The following is a 21,944-nucleotide window of genomic DNA, read 5'->3' as shown; positions in this document are numbered from 1 at the left end:
TCCTGCTATTTTCTCCTGCCCCACTTTTTACTTTTCTGCTCCACTGTGCCTTGGAACCAGGCTGTGGCTGCCTCCTCTCACAGCTGCATTTGCTCTGAGTGGGCCCCTTGCCTAGGAGCCATTGCGGGGGGAGAAATGGGAGGTAGAGGGGGCTTCCAGAGGAGAGGGCTGGTGTGCTTGGGAGCTCCAAGTCCAAATTTTATACCTGAATGCTCATGCATCCTGCTTCCACCTGCTGCAGCTTCCCAAGAACATCCAAGAATGCTGGATGCCTTCAGGGGAGTTTTCAGGAAGAGGAAAATAGGTCATTTGCTTGGTGGTTGCACCCAGGGGCTAAGGCATGAGGGCTTCTAGGCAGTCATTTCAGTACTGTCTCTCTGTTGTCTCCACAGGACTGAGATGTGCTGGTCCTAGCTGCTGTCTGAGAGGATGTCTGTGGTGTCTGAGCACCTGAGCCAAGTAAAGGTGGGCACATTAAGCCAGCCTGAGGACCCCCCAGAGCCCATGGTGGTGGTACCAGTTGACGTGGAAAAGGAAGATGTGCGCATCCTCAAGGTTTGCTTCTATAGCAATAGCTTCAACCCTGGGAAGAACTTCAAACTGGTCAAATGCACTATGCAGGCAGAGATCCAGGTAAGCTGGAGACCTGTGCACTCTGTTTTTCTGTTCTTCCCTCTGCTTCCTGGACAGTTGAGCAGCACTTCTTCAGCCCAGCAGGCTCTCCTGTACTGCCTGGCAGAGGGAAGTTGGCATCAGGAGAGATGTTCTCAGCTGATGTGGCCAAACTCCTCTCCCTAGGGGCTTGGGGGACAGATGCTACAGCCTTGGCCTGATTTTTTTTTGTTCTTTGCTCAATTCATTTCAACTCGTTAATTATTTATGACATATGAGTCTTTGCAAAGGACTTAAAAGCCCCCTCAAATACTCTCCAATGGAATTGGAATTAGAGGCATATGCAAGTGATTACATTTTCAAAAAATGCTATCTAAGATTTCTGCTGGACATTTAGAGTATGGAGCTGGTGGGGCATTTAGAGGATGGTAATGAGCTACAAATGCCCTGGGATAGATGGGCGTCACCAGGCTCTTCTGCCAGAGCAACAGCTCAATGGGTTTATTTCTACTTAGGGTCCTAAAATCTGTTAATAGATCCAGGTACCCACCTCATCAAGGTGTCTAGACACCAGGAATTCAGTTCAACTTAACTAAGTCTATATGACATTGTCATTAAAAGCAGAGTTCCAATATACTGGCTGATTTCACCACCTACATGTATTGAACAATGGCTACATGGGAGTGGTTAGGTGTGTCTTTCTATACTCACCATCTCATTAAATCCTCTAATGGCCCCAAGAGATGGATTCAGTGAGGAGGCATCTTTCCTCTGCCCAGAGCATTCCTTCTTGATAATGGAAGGGAAAGTCAAATGGGTTCTCAGAAGGCTGCTTGGAGGATTTGTGATTTGAACAAGGAAGCAGGGAATTTGGAGGAAAGACATCCAGCTCTGGGGCAGCTGCCTGAGCTCTTCTCCATAGCATTGCCAACCCTTCCCTGTGTCCTGAAAACCCGTGCCTCTCAACTCTGTGAGTGGCTCCTTTGGTTGGTGCTGTGGCAGCTTGGCCATGTCACCAACCTGCCTGCTGTCTGTTACGGCATGCACCTGCCTCCGCACACCAGAGCAGAATGCAATAGATTAGCCCACTGTGTTGGCCAGTTACCATTGCTGATTCTGTCTTGGTTCACTCCTTCTGTTTCCTGTAACTGATTTGATTAGGGCCTTGATTACTCATCATATGGTTTCTAATATGGCATCATAAATGTGCCTGAGTATAATCCCTGGCCCCCTTCTTCCAGGGGACGCTTTCCCATCTTCTTAACTGTCCACTTCATGAGTCTTCCTTCAGGTATGTCATTTTTGTGCATAGCTGATGACATTCACTGTGAGCCTCACTGGCTTAATTTTTAGAAGTTAACCTGATCTTCAAGTTTGAGGAGCACATCATTGATCTTTTGTGCTGAGAAGCAGAGAACATCTGGTTGGTTCAGCCTGGGACAGGTTTTATGGAGTTAGCAGTGAGAAGGGCCCTGAAAGATGGGTGGGATTTAAAGCAGAGACTCTGGGGTAAGAAGGGATCAACACAGATAGAGGCTGGGAGCTGGCACCATTCATTGAGATAGGAGCAGAGAAAGGAAGGGCCTTGAGATTTCAGCTCTACTTGTGGTGTGTTTGAAGTGTGTTAGAAGCACCTCCACAGAGAAATGTGGGCCTGGAGCTTAGGAGGAAGAAAGGACTTGCAGGTAAGGATTTGGCATTGTCATGTGATGGATGCCAGGCAAGAGGGCAGAATCATTCATGGAGGTTGAGTTGAGCAAGAGCAAGAGTTCCAGTTGGGAAACCTGGGGAAGTCAATTTCCAGAGGACTGATGAAGAAAGAGAAGCAAATGAAGGAAAAGAAGAGTCCAAAAAAATGAAGAGAACTGAGAGAACCAGTCAGGGGGGCCAAAGGCAGAGGGGCTTTAAGGAAGGAGTGTTTAGCAATATTAGGTGCTCAGAGAAGTCAAGTCAGGGGAGGGCAGAAATAGGGTCATTGCCTTTAGCCACAGGTGCCGTGGATGACTCTTTGCTGGGCAGTTCCAGTGGAGAGATGGGGGCAGGAATCATTGTACAATGATGGTTGAGTAGAGATGGTGAGAATAGCTAGCATTTTACAATTTTGACCATGAAGTGAAGGAAAGAGGAGAAAGCAAGCCAGCCCAGGCAATACCACATGTGGTAGTCCTCAAGTGGAAAGGTACATGGTAGGTTGGAGGCTGAGAGTTCCTTAAGATTGGCTTCTTAAAACATGTTAAGTTTTGCTCTTACTCCATCCCTTGTGGGAAGATGCTGATGTAATTTAATTGATATCCAGAGACTGTAGGAGATGGAAGTGACAGGCTTTGGTGATGGATGGGAGGTGCAGGAATGAGGGATAGGGAGGTGTGAAGAGTGACAGCCCTGGTTCAGGGGGACAGGGCCCCCTGCCTAAGATGCGGAACACTGGAGGTGAGACTGAGTGGGGAGTGATGTGTTACCCAGCTCAGTTTCAGATCTTTCAGTGTGATTGAGGTGCTTTAACACTTTCACATGGAAATGTTGAGTAACCGTTGGTGCATGTTCTGGAGGAGAGAACTAGTGTGGGCACAGACAGTCGAGTGTGGTCAGCCTCAAGGTGGTGGTTGAAACCATGGCTGTGGATGAGGTCACTGTGGAAAGAGTCTCGAATAATTCCATCTTCCATTCCATGAACAGAGTTGTGTGCCCAAGCCTGGTACCATGCTGGCCGTGGCCTGGGGAGCAAAGTACCCCTAAACACAGCTACACTCTCTGCTTTTATAGGGCTTCCTGGCCAAGGGTGAGACCAAAATTGACTCAAACAAAAGCACAATTACAAACTGAGACAAAAGCTCTGACAGAAAGAAACAGGGCTGAGGAGAACAAATAACACAGAAGAGTTGGGTCTGAACGTCAAGGACTAGCTTTGCTATTCAGAGCCCACTAGAGGTATCCAGTAGGGAATGTCCAATAGGGAATCCAGGCCTGGCATCCTTGACTGAGATTCTCCTGGATTAGTGCCTCCTTCCCTCTACTTCCTGAAAGCCTCCTTTCCCTAGTTTGACTTCAACCAATTTTTCATATCCAGCTCCATATCTTCTTTCACCATCCTCCCAGTACTCAAAATGCTGCCAGCACTTCCAGATTTGCCAAGCACATGTCCTTCCATAAGAGCACTCCATAAATTTCAACACCCCCCACTTGGCTGCATCTGATCAAATAGAAGCGATGGAGATTCACCCTGGCACATCCCCTGCCAGGGCATGTTTCCAAAACATGGTTACTCCAGGCGTACTTGCTGACTTCTTAGAGTTATCTTTATTTCCAACTTACTTCTATGCAAATACAATAGACTCATGATGCTTGCCCCATTCAAAACCATAAAAGTACTCCCTGGCTTTGGTTCCTAGGACCCCTCAGAAATCAGGAAGGTGCTGGAGAGACTCAGCAATGTGCCAAATGAAAACCATACTTGGCTCTTCTTGATTTTCCACTTCCCTTTGGTTTGCTATTCAGAGGAAATTGTGTTTGTTTGGGAGCTTTGAATCTCTGTAGCAAGCAGGGGCTTATGTCATTCTATTTCCTTCTAACGTGCTAATTTGCTTGTCTGGGAAAGAGGCTAAAATGACATTCTGAAAACAATTGGCAGAGCATCACCCAGACGTGCCCACACGGGACGTCTCCTTCATGATTATGATTAAGCACACGCAGCCCCCCTCCTCTCTCTCCCCTTCTCCCTCTCCTTTTCTTCTCATTCTCTTTTGTGTGGGAGGGCTGACTATATGTCCTGGTTTGTCTCAGTCCCAGCTTACACATAATGTCCAGGGATAACCATTAGGAATGTCCCTGCCAATCCCCAAGGTACGATGCATGTGAGGTTGAATTGTTTGGTCACCTGCTTCTAAGTGCCATGTTCTGTCCTCCCCATGCCTGGCACACTGACTGCCTGTTTTGTGGTGTCTTCTCCCTCTAGCTGTCACCAGCAGACCCACTCTCTGCGTGTGTGCATCCCTATCATCAGACCATCTGTTTCTCTCTTAGGAGGGCAGTAAGCAAAAAATGGGCATTCGTCCATGATATGGTGCAATGCAGAATTGCCGGCAGGACCCCCACTCCTAACCTATCTCTCAGCCAGCCTCCACTAGGCTGAAAAGCCACATTTGAGATCCATCTTCATTTTTTTCCTGAAGCATCACTGCACTGGGAATTCATATTTGCATCCCCAGGAGGGACAGGAACTAAAGCCATTCTGTGTCCTTCCTGTCCTTCTAGATGCATTACTCCCACCCACAGAAGAGTCTCTGCTTTGCAGGTGTGGTCCCTGGGTGTGGCTTCCCTGGCACGGGATGAGGGCAGAGTCCAGTTTCCAAGTGTGCCCTATGCTTCTTTGAACCATCAGCTACCCATCCAACTTAGCATCAAGCTTAAACCACTCACCTAATGTGGCACAGTGTGCTACAGACTGGATGATTTTTTCCTCCCCAATTTACATGGTAGAGTCCTGGCCCCTAATGTGGTGGCATTTGGAGGTGGGGCCTTTGGGAGCTACTTGGTCAAAAGGCTACATTGGACCTAATACTGAGTGTGACAGCATCAAAAGGCGTGGCCCCATGAATGAGATTAGTGCCCTTACAAAGAGGTTGAAGGAAGCACCCTCTTCCCTTCTCTGCCGTGTGAGGATGCAGCAAGAAGGCACCATCTTGGAACCTTCACCAGAATGTGAATCTGCTGGTACCTTGATCTTGGACTTCCCAGCCTCCAAGTCTGTGAACAGTAATTCTCTGTTGTTTATAATTATCCCTCTTAAGGTATTTTGTTATAGCAACAGGAACAGACTAAGATAGGAGGTAATTAGATTTAGATAAGACCATGAGGGTGGGGCCCCCATTATAGGATTAGTGCCCTTATAAGATGAAGAGAGGCCAGAGCACACTCTGTCTTAGCCATGGGAGACACAGCAAGAAGGCAGCTGTCTGTAAGCCAGGAAGTGGACCCTCACCAAGAACTGACACCTTGATCTTGGACTTCTCAGCCTCCAGAACTATAAGAAGTGTCATTTACGCTGCCCTGTCTGTGGTATGTTGTTTCATCAGCCCAAGGGACAGAGACACAGGGCCAGCAGCTCCCTGAGTTTGGAGAGCAGTCTGGCCTTCAGACCATTGGTCCAGGTTCTTGGTTTCCAGAGCATTCCTCCTGCCCTCATTCAGATGCAGCTAGGGCAAGGCCTCAAGTTTGGGATGCAAGTTTGGGGTACAAGAGGAAAGGAGGGGAGGGCTACCTGTTCTAAAAGAAAACGTACCCTAATGAGAATAGATGGAATTATAGAAGGCCAGCCTCCCATGCATGAGAACGTCACTAGAATAGTAGAGGAAAGGCTCAGCCAGGAAGCCACAAGCTGGTACCACACAGAGACTCAGAATAATATAAAAGAGTCACACTCACAGGCCTCCTTCTCTCTGCACCCTACACATTTTCTGTGAGTGCTCCTGGCCACCCACCCACACAGACACCTACTGAGGCAAGCACAAGGCAAACATACAGAGTTCTGGGTCCCTCTGTTTATCTGTATGCTTAGATTTATGGCATCGACAAATTAACAGTCAGGTGTCTATGCTTTCACTTCTATTTTTAACCTGGTGGTTGCTTTGCTAAATGTCCTTGTTAAAGGATTTTATCACCTAAAACTGAATGCTTTCAGAGTGATAAGTTATGCTAACTTTTATTATTTTGTTCTTCTATCACTTTTTAAAAAATTATTGCTTATGTGTTGAGGACATGGAACTCAGATGGCCTTTAAATCACTTTCCTATTTCAGTCATAATATATTACTACAAACCTGGGGCTTCAAAAACATAGGGATGGTTCCTTTGCAGTTCTGGAGGCTGGAAGTCCCAAATCAAGGTGTCAGTGGGGCCTTGGTTTCTCTGAGGGCTCTAGGACAGATCCTTCTCTGCCTCTTCAGCTTCTGATAGTCCAGGTGTTCCTTGGCTAATGACAAAATTGCTCCAGTCTCTGCCTCTGTCTTCACACACACCCCTTCTACTTGTGTGTCTTTTATAAGAACATTGCCATATGGGTTACGAGCCAGAATGACCTCATCTTGAAATTCTTAACTCAGTTACATCTATATAGACCCATTTTCCAAATGAGGTCACCTTGAGGTTCTGGAGGTTAGGACATAGGCATACTTTGGGGGACCCCATTCTTCTACTCTTGATAGATGTCTCTCAATATCACTGTGTTTGTCACTGGTTTCTGTATGTAGGCTAGCATAGACCAGGACATGCAGATGTACAGACCTAAGTGTGAGCTCTCTGCACATACTCCACCCAGATGCACAGCTGGCGTTGGAACTGGCCGTTGAACTTGGCTGACACAAGTCTACCCCTCCTCTCCACTTCCCAGAATTCTCAGCTGCTGGCCACCTGCAGGTTGTGTGCCCTATTGTGAGGCTCCCTGTGATGTTGCCAAGCATGTGACCCCCTAGGGTGTTGCCTTGTCACTCTTCAGGTGATCTCCTCCAGTTCCCCTACCTATGATTCTAACCTAAGTGTTGCCACATATGTACTTCTGACTTCAGTCTCCCACGACTCCCAGTCTCTTCCCCACCTGCCAGGTTGCCGTCTCCACTGACCATATGTGCAAAATCAAACATCACTACTGGTCTTCTCCTCAGTCTTTTCCATTACCTAGTGGCTCCACTCTTTGCCAATCATGTCTCAGGCCTTAGAGCTGTCATGACTTAGTTCATTCTCTCAGAATCTATTCAGTTCATTAGGAAGTCCTGTCAGGCTCCACCATCACAAACACCCAGATTCTGTCTCCCTTCAACCATCCATTGCCTCTTTCTTGGTCCAAGCCATCAGCATCTCTTGTCTGGAATAACTCATTTGCCTGCTAACTGCTCTGCCCTTAGCCCCACATGCTCCACCCTATAGGCAGCAGCTATGGTGAATTTTTAAAACACAGGTCAATTAGAGGGACATGTTTAAGGCATAGCTTAGATCATATCATTGCTCTGCTTTAAACTCTCCAGAGGCTCTTTATCTCACTCAAAATCTTCAGTCTCACCTTGGTTCACAACAGGGTTTACAAGCAATCATTGTTTTGAAGGCCAAATACAGCCCGTTGCTCTCATTTTTGTAAATACAGTTTTATTGGACCACAACCACACTCATGGCTCTTTTGAGCTACAGTAATAGCGTTGAGTATTTGCAACAGACATCCTATGGTCCACAAAGCCTCAGATATCTTCTACCTGGCCCTTTACAGAAAACACTTGCTGACACCTGGCAGAGCCTCCCTGACCTTTCCTCCCATCAGTTCCCTCCATGCTGTCTCCACCCTGGCTCCTGTGGCGCCAAGCACACTGAAGCCTCATGTCCTCCCACCCAGGGCCCTCCATGCTTTCTGGACCCTTTGTCTGGAAAGCTCTTCTACAAAAAAGCAGCTCTGTTCCTCTCTCTCTTACTTCCTTCATTTCCCCAATTTGCTGAGTTAATTAATGAGTCCTTATTTAATGATGGATGGTCCAATGGGGATGGCTCACATACAGTGACTGGTCAAAGTTATAAAGCTCAAAGAGAATGGCCACAAGTCCACATTGTCGTCACTGTCACCACAATTGGGGTCTGGGGCATGGCTGTCAGTGGGCTAAAGCTATTGGTGTAGACCCACATGACAAAGAAACTTCTTGCCTCAAATGTCACTGGTGCCTATTGAGACTCATTGATGACAATTGTGGAGCATTATAGTAAAATGGGTTCCTGGGACCCATCACCGAACATGAGAAAAACCTGCTTTACCTGCACACTGAAGTAACTCACGTCACCCACCCCTCCTGCTGAGGCACATGCTACATGTTGACTTCACAGTGAATTGGAAAGTCATTACTTTAACAGGCAGAGATTTTTGAAGAAATACATGAAATCCACCTGGTACTTTCCTTCCTAATTTTTATTATCCATCATTATCCATCATTCCTCCAAAACTTAGCAAAAGGCCCAACCTGGTGGTGTATTAGTAAATCTGAATATTTGATAGAATGGTTTTATCTTTAACAGAGCGTTTTTTTTTTTTTTTTTTTTTTTTTGCGGGGGGGCACCTCTCATGCACTGTAAGTCAGCCACAGAGAAGCTCTTGTTCCCTCTTCATGGCTTCCTTGTGCCTACTTCTGGTCTCACTACAGAAGGAAAAAGGGAAGCTGCTGCTGGGCTGAGTGGGGTGCTGGGGCTGAAGCCCTTCATGGCTCTTGCTCTGAGCAGAAGGAAGTGATTTTTTTTTTCATTCTTTCTTTCATCCAGCTGGCATGGCTGCATCAGCTGTGACCATGGCCTGATTGTCCCACAGGATCATTTATCATTTACCACCCTTCACCTGCCTCTGCTGGTACTGGCTTAAGCTCGCCAACAGCCTCAGGTCCTTTTCTTTTTTTTTAATATTTATTTTTTAGTTATAGGTGGACACAATGTCTTTATTTTACTTTTATTTTATTTTATGTGGTGCTGAGGATTGAACCCAGTGCCTCACTCATGCTATGCGAGCACTCTACCTCTGGAGCCAAAACCCCAGCCCCCCTCGGGTCCCTTTCTAAAGACTGGTTTCTTCAACACTGCACCCCTTCCTTGGAGCTTGCAGGTATTGAGTGACTGCGGCCCACAGCTCTGGGCCCACAGCTGTGGCCCCTTCTTTTGGCCCCCTACCTACTGGGTTTCTGCCTAGGCACCAGCTCCCACTCACTCAGGCAAGGCCTGAGCCGTTGGAGAGATGCTCCATCCCCAGGTCTCAGACTTTCTTGGCCAATCAGTTCAGCTCTTCAGGTTGACTTGACCTTTGGGCCAGGTCAAGCACCTACTGTATGCCCACCACTGCACTAAGCTTTTTATGTATCTGTGATCCACATAAGGCTGGCCAGTCTTAGTACAGTGTCACACTCCAGAAAATGTTAGTCTGACATCTAAAAATAATTGGAAATTCATTTAAATCTTTATTGTCATCACTTGGAAAGGTATCACTAGAAGATCACTGTTAAGATAGGTAACAAAATTTCTTAAAATTCTCATAACCATTTACCAATTAGAACTAAATGATAGTTGGTGTTTGTCTTATCAAAGGTCAGACATAGACTGTGGTTTTAGTTCGTATTGAAAAATGTCTTCATTAGTTTCCCAGGGCTGCTATAACAAAGTCTCACCAAAAGGGTGGTTTAAAACAATGAAAATGAATCATCTTACAGTTCTGGAGGTAGGAAAGCCAAAAGCAAGACCTCAGCAGGGCCACACTCCCTCTAAAACCTTAAGGGAACCCTCTCTTGCCTCTTAGCATCTGATGACTTTCCAGCATGCTTTGGTGTTCCTTGGTTTGCAGATGTGTCACACAAATCCCACATCTTCACCTGGCACTCCCACTGTGTGTGTTTCTCTCTACGTTTCCAAAATTCCCCCTTTTGGAGGATACTGACCATATTGGATTAGAGCCCACCCTAAAGTTTTCATTTGAGCTTGAGTAGTCTGCAAAGACCCTATTTCCAGATAAGGTCGCATTCTAAGAACTAGAGTTTAGGACTCCAATGTGTCTTTTTGCAGGAATAAACTCAATCCATAACAGTTTCTTGCTGGATTCATAAGCAAAGTCCATTGTTATCTCAGTGAGAAAACAAGAGCTCTGTCAAGGGCAGTCAGGAAGGGATTTCCAGAGGACTTAAGTGTGGACTGGGTCCTTAAAGGACACCTGTGATGACTGGGAGATCTCCAGGAGAAGTCAGGAGACAGAGGGAGCCAGGCAGGAAGATGATGTAGTCAAGCACAGAGAAAAGCAATGGCATGCTGTGGTGAGGGTGGAAAGACCAGCCCTGGGGCTAGGCACTTTGTGGGTCAAGAGGGGAAGACAGGACTGGGAAGAACATGTGGAGGGACATTCCAAAGGCCTTTTAATCCTAATGCTAAAGAAAGTTTGGTTCTTATACTCTTATCATATAGAAAACAAGGAACCAATGGGTATTTTCAACTCAAGTCACTTGATTTAAATTTGTTCTCAATCTCAGAGTGACACCTTTTTGAACAAAGTTGAAGCAAGACTCTCTTGAACCAAGCCTTAAGTAGATCTTATTCATTAAAGGTTGAATTCTGTCATCTTTAAAAAGAGGATCATTTGGTCTTGGTAGGGAAATGAGTAAGGAGGGTGAACTGAATCAAGCCCAGAACATAGTCTACAAGCCAGAGTCCCAGTCTCCCAGGAGGCAGACCTGGCTTGGAGGCCTGGGTGGAAGAAGTGTGGATGAGGACTCTCACAAGATGCACCTGGAACAGGAGATGCAGGATCAGCTGGGGAAAAGCTAAGCTGTGACACAGTCCATTCCACATGCAACTGTGGAGCTCTGGAGCTAGGGCAGCTCAGTGACATTGACCCAATCAGGATGAAAGGACAGGCCTTGATGACTATATATTGACCAATCACTGTATGTGCGTCATCCCTCATTAGGGATGTGACCTTAGGTAAGGACCATTTTTTTCAAAAGAGTGGAGGATGATGGGGACCTCATTTATCACATTGTTTTGAAAAATCCAGCCACTGAATACAGTATGTCTAATAAGCTCAAGGAAAACAAAAAGATTAGGTGTTGCCTAAAAACAGATGAGCCTGAGAAAATAGACTACAGAGATTACAGGGGAAGTACCTCAGTGTGATAGATGTGGTTAAAGACAGAGAAAGTAAATGGAGAAGATAAGTGCTTGGATGACCTTTCTCTTTGGGTGTCACTCAATGACAGGAGAAATACATCTCGAGGTGATTTCATCCTCATGTGAACCCTGTAAAGCACACTTACACACACATCTGATGTCACTAGATGGTATAATCTTTGTGACTGCTATCCTATATGTGGTCCATTATTGACTATGTAGTGCATGACTGTAAGTTTTCCTGCTCTTAGGGACAAGACACCCAGTCATATTCTTTCTTTGTTTATGACCTACAAGAGGAAAAGCCAGAGAATGAGGAGAGAGGAAAAGACTTCTGGAGGAGGTCTTCACACTATTTGGTAAAGAAAATAAATCATCATTAGCCAAATACAAAGAGAAGCCCTGGAAATGCCAACGTTTGTAAGAAAGCACCGGAAGGCTTCTCACATCCAGGCTGTGCACCAAGGGAAGGCTGAGTGCCTGGAAGCTTCATCCAGGGCAAACAAGGCCTTCCTGCAGAAAACAAATCCTGGGCTTATCCAAAGAGCAACTGAGAAAACTAAGACCATTTTTTAAAAAAATCGTGTTCCATATGGCAATTGAGTAAGTAGGTATGCATCTTGTACTATTATTTTAAAGGAGTGATTTATTAATAGAGAAAGAAATATTGACTCCAAGGATCTAGAGTTACCCCACTATCTTCTCTACAGAATCTTTCACTTCCAAGAAAGAAACCTGGAAATTTATTGCCCAGAGCATGTCCTGGAAAGTTTCACCAACCATGAAACGGAGAGCTGGACTCTGTCCAAACCCTCTCAGACATCTCGGAAAGCAGCAAGGCTCTGTCTGGCCTGACAGAAGTTTTATTTATCTGCTTGATATAGTATTTTTCTTTCACATGTCCTAGGTCCTATAGGAGTCTCTCCTCTCTTTTTATTTTGTAATTATTTCAAATTTAACAAAAAGTTTGAAAAAGCAGTTCTAAGAATCCAAGTCACCTTCACTCTGGTTCCACAGTTTTTCAATGTCTTCTGCTTTATTTACTAGCTCTTTTTCTTCTTAAGCACATTCATTCAAGCATGCCCTTCATCTTTTTTAAAAACTGTTTGAGGGCAAGTTGTAGCAATGTTGCCCATTATTAAAATGCTCCAGTGTTTATTTTCCCCAAACAAGGGCACTCTCCTGCCAAGTTCAACTACAGCCATGTAAATTGGGAAGTCAGTGTTATTCTGATACCACCACACAACTCACACCCCTGACACCATCATTCAGCCCATATCCCTGACATCACTGTGCAACCCACAAACTCCATCTGACTGACCCAGCCATGTCCATGTCCCTCAGTCCAGGAGCATACATTGCTGTCATATTTCTTCTGTTTTCTCCAATGTGGAAGAGATCCTCAATCCTTTGTTCCACAGGGACTCTGGGGAGACCCCTCACTCTAGGTCTCATCACCAGACTTGGGCCTCAAACTCTTGGCAGGAACATCTCAGAAGTGAAGCTGTGCTTTTCTTGTCGCATGGAGGCAGGAAGCGCACCAGAGCTGCCTGTCCTAAACTGGGAGCTGCTAACCTGGACAACTGGGCCATTCATGCCTGCCAGGTTTTCTTTTGTATTTGGTTGACATCTGAGGAGCAATGCCCTGAGACTGTCAATCCTCTGCCCACCATCAGACCTCCACTCTCCAACTTCATCATCCTTTGATGAACCATGCACTGGTTAACCAACACTGAGCTTGTTGCCAAATGGTGATTTCTATTTCCATCCTTTTCTTTACATTTACTAATTGGCCTTCTACTAAGAAGAAAAGCTTTCTCTTCTTCCCCATTTATTTATCTATTCAGAGTCTATTTTTTCCATTGGATGTAATTTCTATCATTATATGTTAATACTTAGGTTGTCCCAGATTTGGCCATTCTGGGTCCCTTCAAGCTCATTCTGTCTCATTGTCATATATTCCCAACATCCTCTAAACATTTTCTCTTTTCCTGGCACAAAAATGATGTTTCAGGCTCATCTTGTACCTTACTCTTTTCTTCTGCCCCAGCTCTGGAATCACCCATTTCTCCAAGGAACCTTAGATAACTTTCAGTGAAGAAGGGTATTTATCTGTAAACTAAGACTTGGGTGGTTGGTTTGCAAATCACTAGGGAATGTCCTTGCCCCTAAGCCCTTTTGGTAAACAAAGCTCAGTCTCTTTCTCTCTCTTTGTCTTAAACTATGAGTCAAACACTATTTCTAATTCCAGTTCCTTATACGGGGTCCTCTAAAGCCTTCCCCTCTCCATAGTCTGTGTACTCCTTCCACCAGTAAAAGTTTCCTAGCATCCTCATAGATTTCTTCTTTGCTCAGCCCCTGTGTGGAGCCAATTTCCTAATCACTAGCTGACTCTGCACTGGGCCCTCAGCCTCACCACTTTGACCTTTGGCCATGCCACCACCTCCTAGGGAAGGAAAAAGAAAAGAAAAAGAGGAGTAAAACAGGAGGCTCCAAAATTTTGTTTTCCCAATCTAGTTTATGAAGCACCAGACTTTGCAAGAGGTTGTTGTTAAAACAATGTTTCATTTGTTTGTGTTTTTAGTGTTTATCTTGAGTCAAGTGATAGTCTAAAGAGTTCTAACTAATTTAATTCTCACAAAACCATTCCAAATACTGCCATTTCCCCCATGCTCTAGATTTAAAAACAAAAAATAAATAAATAAACAAACAAAAACGGATTCTAGAGAGCATCAGTGTTGTCCAAGGACATCTAGCTGGGTACTGGTGAGTGGTTGGGCACTTCTAGAGTGGCACCAGGGCTTGCTATTCCTGATAGTTGCTATGTTGCTGTCTGGCTATTAGTGACTTGAAAGGAGCTCTCAACTCCCTAGGCCTCTTTCATTTGCAGAGGACACAGATTTGTTCATAAAATAGCACAGAGATTTCAAAAACAGTGAAATAGCTTGGTTGGACTCATCTTCTTGCAGGTAACAATGATAAAACCAGGACAAAATTTTAAAGCCATCTCTAAGGACTGAAGAGTATCTACAGGAAGCAGAGACTAAGAAGGGCATCTGCTCTTATGACATGGACTGTGATGAATGAGTGGGAGTGCCTGGCTTTTATTTGGAGAATACTATCCAGTCTGGGAGGGGCGCAGGCAGAAAGCAGCAGCCTTGCTAGCCCAAGGTGTAAGCGATTACAACCCGGGGCTGGCAGAGCAGCAAGAAGGGAGTTGCAGAAATGGTGAGCAAAATGAATAATCAACTTTTAAAAATCCCAATTTAAAAAAGCATCAAAATACACCAGCCACTTAGGACTAAAGCCTATAACTGGAAACTATAAAGCATTACTTAAAGAAACTAAAGAAAATCTAAAGAAACAGAGAGATACCATGTTCAGAATTGGAAGACTCAGTACTGTTAAGAGATCCATCCCTGCGTCCCCACCCCATTAAACTAGAGATTTAACACAGTCCCAATCATAATAATGCTACAAAGTTCTGGAAAAGAACAAGGAAAGCTGTTTTAAAATCAATATGGACATGTGAAGATCTAAAAAACCAATAATCTTGGGGAGAAACAGAAGATTTATCCCATTTGACTTTAAGATCCCTAAAACTACAGTAATGTGTACATTTATGGTATCAGCGAGGTTTGAAGAAAGATCAATAGAAAGAAGTAAGAATTCAGAAATAGACCTAAACTTAGATAGCCAACTGATCTTTTACAAAGACAGGAAAACCATTCACTTGGAAAGGAAAGTTAACAACCAATGCAAATGACTGTAGAACTATATGAACAAATGTTTTATCCCTGCTTCACACCACACAGAAACATTCATTTAAAATGCATCAAAGACCTAAAAGTAAATATTAAATCTATAAATCTTTTTAAAAATATTTTTTAGTTGTAGGTGGACACAATGCCTTTATTTTTATTTATTTATTTTTATGTGGTGCTGAGGATCAAACCCAGTGCCTCACCTATGCTAGATGAGTGCTCTACCACTGCTCCAAAACTATGACTCTTATAAAAGAAGACACAGTATATCTTCATGACCTGGAGGCAGGTGAAGATTTCTTAGGACGCAGAAAGCACTAACCGTGAAAGGAATTTTTTATAAATTATAGATACTGAGACACTAATATGGAAATGATTACAGATCTGGAGAAGATATTAGTAAAACAGATCGTACAAAGTACTTTTAGCTAAAATGTATAAAGATCTCCTAAAACTCAATCACAAAAACACAACATAGAAAAAAGGGCAGAAGACTTGAACAGACATTTCACAAAGAAGGAGTGTGAATGGCCAATACACACGTAAAAATGGGATCAATGTCGTTAGCCATCAGAAGATGCAGATCAAGGCACAATAATATACTACTAGCCCTGCCCCTCAAGTGGTTCCCACACTAATCTGCTAATACATGCATGCCGTGCCTCAGTTTCCCTATTGAGATGACACATATTAGAAAGATGACAGCACCCAATGTTGAAGAAGGTGCAGGGTAACAGAAGCCCCATGTCACGATGGAAACACAAAAGTGGAACAAGCGTGGCAGTTTCTCGTAAGGCCACACAATTCTACTCTTTGGTGTCTATTCAAAGGCCATAATAGCATCTACACACAAAAATATTGTAAATTAATTTTCACAGCAACTTAATTCATAATGGTCAAAATTAGAAATAGCCCCTATTTCTAAGAGTAGGGGGCTAAATACACATATTGTGTTTTCTTTATAAAGTAGAACATCACCATTAATAAAAAGAAACACATTACTGATATATACAACAATGTGGGGAAATTTCAGATATTGTCCTCGGTGAAAAAAACTGTTCCAGACACAAAAGAATGGCACCTATCAAATGACCCCACTTATGTGAAGTTCTGAAGGGGGTGGTTCCTGGGAGGGAGAGGTGGGAGTGAGCCACTAGGGATGACTGAGGAGGGAGAAGAGAGAACTTTCCAGAAATCTGGAAAACTGCCTTTCTTAATTGGTGTGTGGGTTTCACAGGTGCATGCATGTGTCAAAATCATACAGTTAAAATTGTGCATTTTAATTTATATAAGTTTTACCTTAAAAGAAGAACCACAAAATAAATTAATAGTTGAGTCACAGTTGGAGAGTAGCGGGTGGCACAGATGAAGCAGGAGGGGCAGAATGTTGGTCATTGCTGAGGCTGGGTTGTGTGTACAAGGGAAGTTATTATGCTCTTCTGTTTACCTTACATATGTTAAAGATTTTCAATAATAAACAGCACAGGGGCCCAGCCCTAAGGAAATTAGACATTAGCCTAATGAGTTTTAACTGAGGAGAGGGAATGCACTCAGTTTAAACACCTCAACTGGGAACTCCAGTTGGGGCTCAGGAGGGAAAAGGGGTTGGGTACCATATCATGATGACCTTATGTACAGAGTGGTACACATGAGTGGTATAAGTGGGTGGAGAGTGACAAAACTGTCTACTTCACATCCTCTTACCCACGTCCCTCTCCAAGTGGGTACCCTAGGTCAGAGCCCTCTTCCACATCCTGAGTGTCAATTGATTCCCATGCTGATTTGTTACAACTGATGACATGTTCATGCTGTGGCTCAGTTTCCCCAGCTCTCTCACAGAGCAGTAGTCAACTTCTCTGCAGTAGTCAACTTTCTCTGAGGGGAAAGGGAGGTTTTAGGCTGAGGGTCTTCTAGCATCCTGGTAGGAGGTAGCTGGACCCAGACACGTGTGTGCTTGGGCAGATGAACAATTGGGCATTCCTTCATAGTCATATTATTTTAATATTAGTTTAACATTCTCCTAGTGGAGATAGAAAGAAACAGATTTTCTTCTGAGAAAAAAATGCCATATCTCCTTCTTTTTGTTCCAATTAAGAGATTAGCTGCATTTCATTTACTAAATTAGAGAACTTCTTGGAAGGCATGGTAAAAAATAACAACAACAAAAAATCATAAAATCTAAATAATAAACTGCCTCTGCTCTTCCTGGTCAGAACAGCAACTGCCTGGGCATCGATCCATCTGTCACACCACCAAGCCATCCAACAGGATAGGTCAGTGCCTGCGGGCTTCTAAGTTTGCATCTGAGCCATCTCTCTGCTGCCAAGAGTGGGCTCCAGTCACCCATTACGTGTGGAACCACATGAGAGGCTTGAGAAAAAAATGTTGCAAAAGTGATGTCAGAACAAGGCAAGGCCTCAGAGGTTCACATCCAGGCAGCCAGCTGCCCAAGTGGCCCTACTGTCAATCCAGCTCTGATTCTGGCCAGGAAGCTAGGACATCAGGCTGTGGGCAAGTGGCCCAGTTAACTAGAGGCCACCTTTCTTGTCATATCTTCATTTCCTATGACCATCCTTCTTGTGTAGGGACTGTGCCACTTGCTCTCTTGAGGTGAGTCTTGTCCTTCTGTGTTGCCCTCTCCATCATCCCAGTGAATCAGCTTGGCCTAGTAGAAATCTAGAGTCCAGCAGGAGAGGGTTCAAAATCCCAGCCTAATGCCATGGCTTGTGTGACCTACATCAGTTTCCTCTTTGTCACACAAGGACAGTGACACCTGCTTGTTTCCCCATGTTGTACAGATTCAGTGAAATCGTGTGTGTAAAGTATCTAGCAGTGCCTGGTCCAGTACTCAGTAAGGATGGTGAACTTGGGAACCATTGAGAAGGTGCTTTTTACATGGCAGGTGCTCAGTGAGTATTAACTGGTTCAACTGGAATGCAGTGCAGAAGCACAGCACCTGTGTTGTCTCCTCAGTTCTGTCTCTGTCTCATTTTGGCTAAATGAACAGCATTTGTTCATTCACAACATACAGCTCACTGTGTACCACATCTTGCACTAAGTGCTAGGGAATCAGAAACAAGTACATCGTTAAGGCAGAATCCCACCCTAGAGAATCACACACCCTGGGGAACCCAGTAAGGAACACCCCTGAGTTGTGTCCCTCTCTTCTCTGCAGGAAATCATCACCTCCATCTTGCTAAGTGGGCAGATTGGGCCCAACATCCAGCTGCCTGAGTGCTATGGACTGAGGCTAAAGCACATGAAGTCAGATGAGATCCACTGGCTGCACCCCCAGATGAAGGTGGGTGAGGTGCAGGAGAAGTATGAATGTCTACACGTGGAGGATGAGTGGAGGTAGGAATGTGGGTTGGGGAAGCCCTGGAGATCCTTCCCACAGCACTCCCCATCCTCAGAATCTTCTAGAAAATCCAAGTGGCATCCTAGACTTAGACCTCCTAGAATATCTAATGCATGCATTTTCAAAGCCTGGCGTGGACTCACAGTAAATCTGTATCCAGAAATGTTCCCAGTTGGGATACTGTAGTGCTATGGTGAAGGGGAGCAAAGGATAGGGAGGATGGAGGGACCCACTTTCTCCTGGAGATTTGAGCTTCCCTGCATCACCCAGAGTCTGACCGCCTATCACAGGGATGACCTTCAAATCTGCTACTCGCCGGAAGACTTCATGGAGAGCCTGAAAGAGAACAGGACCATGCTGCTTTATTTTTACCAACTGGTAAAAAGTTCCTCCAGAGTCCCATTGCACCCTCCAGGCCAAGTGTATCCATCCTCTCATAGGATGATGAAAAGACAAAGCCCAGATTTGTCTTTTTTGCTATCCCTGAGGATCATTGTCAGCTGTTCCAACCTTGGTGCAGACCAACCTGTTCCATAAGCTCCCAGCTCCTCTAGGAGTTCCTTGGCTTCCCAGGCGATTGGGCTAATGAAGCAGGAGCAGGTTAACATACAGGCCGTGGGGTCTTTCATAACTGGTTTTTAGCCAGCTCTGCCATTTACTAACCTGGCATTCTCAGAGACTTCATTTACCTGCATGAAACTGTCTCCTTGTCTATAAAATACTAATACCTACTTGATGGGGTTATTGTGAGGATCAAATGACATTATTGGCACTATGCAGGTAAGCTGTCTCTGGGAAGATGAGACCCCTGGTTTAGAGCACCTGCCAATTCCCATGGTGTAAATGCTCCTGCCAAGATCTTATTCAAGCTACCAATGGGATATTCACCAGTTCACAAAACTTCTAAACCTGTGATAACTGGCTCTCTTGAACAATTGCCAAGCCTCTTTGACATGCCATAGCATTAAATAAGTGCCCAGCACCTGTGTGAAGATGTGCCAAGGAAGAGTGAGCTACTTCCATTATTTTCCAGCTGTTCTCAGCTGCATCTCCCCTCTGGTTTCCTGGACACTAATCCAGACAGGGCTTTGGAAAAATTAATGACTCCTCCCCAAATATGGGGAGGGGGTCAGTTCTCTCCAAATTGGGATGGGGTGAAGACTCTGAAGCAGGGAGAGAATGTGTATGAAAGTTCACCTGTGAAGGGGCTCAGGGGCCCAGGGGGCAGAGGCAGAGCTGAGAAGGAGCTCCCATCCTTCTCCCCATCCCTGCTCAGTGCTTGTCTGTGGTTGGGTGAGCATGAGACGGCTCAGAGGCAGAGGTGTGTCACCTCCTGGGGCCTCTGCTCAGGGAAGGGGACAATGAGGGTGTGAGTCTGAACTATGATCCTTCTCTTGCCAGCTCTGGAATGACTATATGCAGCGCTATGCCAGCAAGGTCAGCGAAGGCATGGCCCTGCAGGTGGGCTGTCTGGAGCTCAGGTAAGTAGCCTCAAGGTCTCACCTGGGAGAGCTGGGCCGGAGGCTGGCCTGGACTTTCAAGCATCTAGGGTGGAAGTGGGAGTAGGCATGTGAGAGCTGAGAAGGGGAGGATAGAAAGCCAGCAGAGTGGGCCTCTGAGGTGCTCATCATCTGGTCCTTGGAATAAATGGGAAAGAAGGACCAGCTCCCTCTGCCCAGTCCCCACCCCCTGCACTGCCCTTGCCTCTGGGCTGCCTGCTTCTCCCTCTGTCTTTTCAAGTGTTTCTGCAAATGCTTCAGAGCACAAGACCAGGCCCTGGGGCTGTTGGAATGTAGGGGTACCCATCTGTGCTGCCCACTATAGCACTGCAGCTCCAGGAGGTACTCTGTTTTGAAATTAGCACAGCATTCAGCGATGTCCTCGAGCTCACAGTGTTTGGGAGGTGACAGATTTGTACACAATTAATCATAATACAAGGCAGAACAAACACTTGGAAGTGTCCAAGTGAAGCCATTAACCTTGCCTGCAGGCAGCAGGGAGAGGGGATTTAAACTGCTCCTGGAAGGAAAAAAATACCTCTTGGTTGGCAGATAATGGCACCCCGTGGGACATGCATTCTAGCCCACCCAGGGATGGAGGAAGAAAGGCATAGACTAGAGAATGGGGGGTGAGGTGAACTTGGAGAGCGAAGATGGCTGGCATGTAAGAGGCCATGATAATGGCAGGCTAATGACATAATTAGGACAACAGATACCATGTGCCTTGTCCTGCCTTCCAGGAGTCCTGCAGCCCTATACCCTGAATGACATCCTATAATCTTTCCCTCTGGAGTTAGACAGTTCTAAAGAGTTTATCTTTTCCTTTTTGTTGGTGGATCTCACACTTAGGGCTGTGGTATCACTTGGAAACTCCAGTGAATCACCTGTCAGTCATCACTTAGTGAAAACAACCCACAGGGGGATCCATTTGCATTCCACTTCACATTTTTACATCCTCCAGTCATCCCCAAACTGTTATTGGTTGTGGCTTCAGTGCCAGGGCCTGTGCTAAGAGGCTGGAGGACGAGGCTCTGGAAGAGAGTGTGGTCAGGAATGGGCAGACTAGAGAGGCTGCTCTCTGATCAGCCAGGATTGCTCCCAGGTCTGTTTCCTGAAAAGAAACAGCCTCATTTCTCCTGAGTTTCAGGAGCATCAGATAGAGGTTCCTATTCTTACCAGCGACCTCTGAGGTCAGGGGGTGTGCTGATGGGGAAAGGGCATGGGAAAAACCTATTTTGTAAAACTGATAGAAGATTTTTCAGGTCTGATCATTTTTAAATGAAAAGGGTATATGGAATGTGGTTTTATGTGAAGTTGGGCTATTTTATATTGAAGTTTTGACTATTGTCACGAACAGAGTCAGATATGGTTTTGAAAATCATACCATGAAGTCAACTCTTCCAGGGATGTGACTCTTGTTGAAAATCATGGGTAACAGTCTCTTGTCCTGTTAACATCACAGTTTATACACTTTGCCTATGGCTAACGACATCACCAGGAAAAGAGTATGCATTGTTTCTTGGTGTAAAGAAGAAGTATGGTAGGTGCAGCAGACATGAGATTAGGGACATGAATCCTCTGTGGACTCAGATCAGATCCTATCTGGAGAATTGGATATAATGATGTACAGCACAGGTCAGAAGCTGGGCTTTCTGGGCATGCATCCTGGGGCTTGCATTGACTCTGTTATTCTGGGCAAGTCGTCTGATCTCCCTGTGCCTCAGTTCCTTCGTCTGTAAAATTGGAATGATGGAACAACTTCACAGGGTTGTTAGGAGGAATTAGTGAGTTACTATATTTCAAGTACTTACAACCATGACAGGGACTAAAGTGTTCTGTAACTGTGTATTTACTTGGCTGACATTTTTCTCTCAACCCTTATTTTATTTACTTATTTGTCTCGAATAGACTTTTGTTCAGAGAAGTTTTAAATTTGCAGCAAAACTGAGCAGATGGCACAGAGTTCTCTTGTGCCTCCTCTCCCATACCCGCACAGTGCTCCATCATCGCCACTCTGCGAGTGTGGAGCAATTGCTCCGATTGATGCGTCATT

At 45.1% G+C, this 21,944-nt stretch overlaps 1 pseudogene; it reads left to right on the top strand.

Moving 5' to 3' along the window:
- The first annotated feature begins 429 nt into the window (after positions 1 to 429).
- LOC143389458 (protein-tyrosine kinase 2-beta-like) overlaps positions 430 to 21,944 on the top strand; it is a 48,168-nt pseudogene continuing 26,653 nt past the window's right edge.

This window comes from Callospermophilus lateralis, unplaced genomic scaffold (assembly GCF_048772815.1).
Source record: "Callospermophilus lateralis isolate mCalLat2 unplaced genomic scaffold, mCalLat2.hap1 Scaffold_63, whole genome shotgun sequence".
NCBI classification, from domain to species: domain Eukaryota; kingdom Metazoa; phylum Chordata; class Mammalia; order Rodentia; family Sciuridae; genus Callospermophilus; species Callospermophilus lateralis.
Note: the sequence above shows the minus strand (reverse complement) of the source record. Positions and strands in the feature narration are given on the sequence as shown.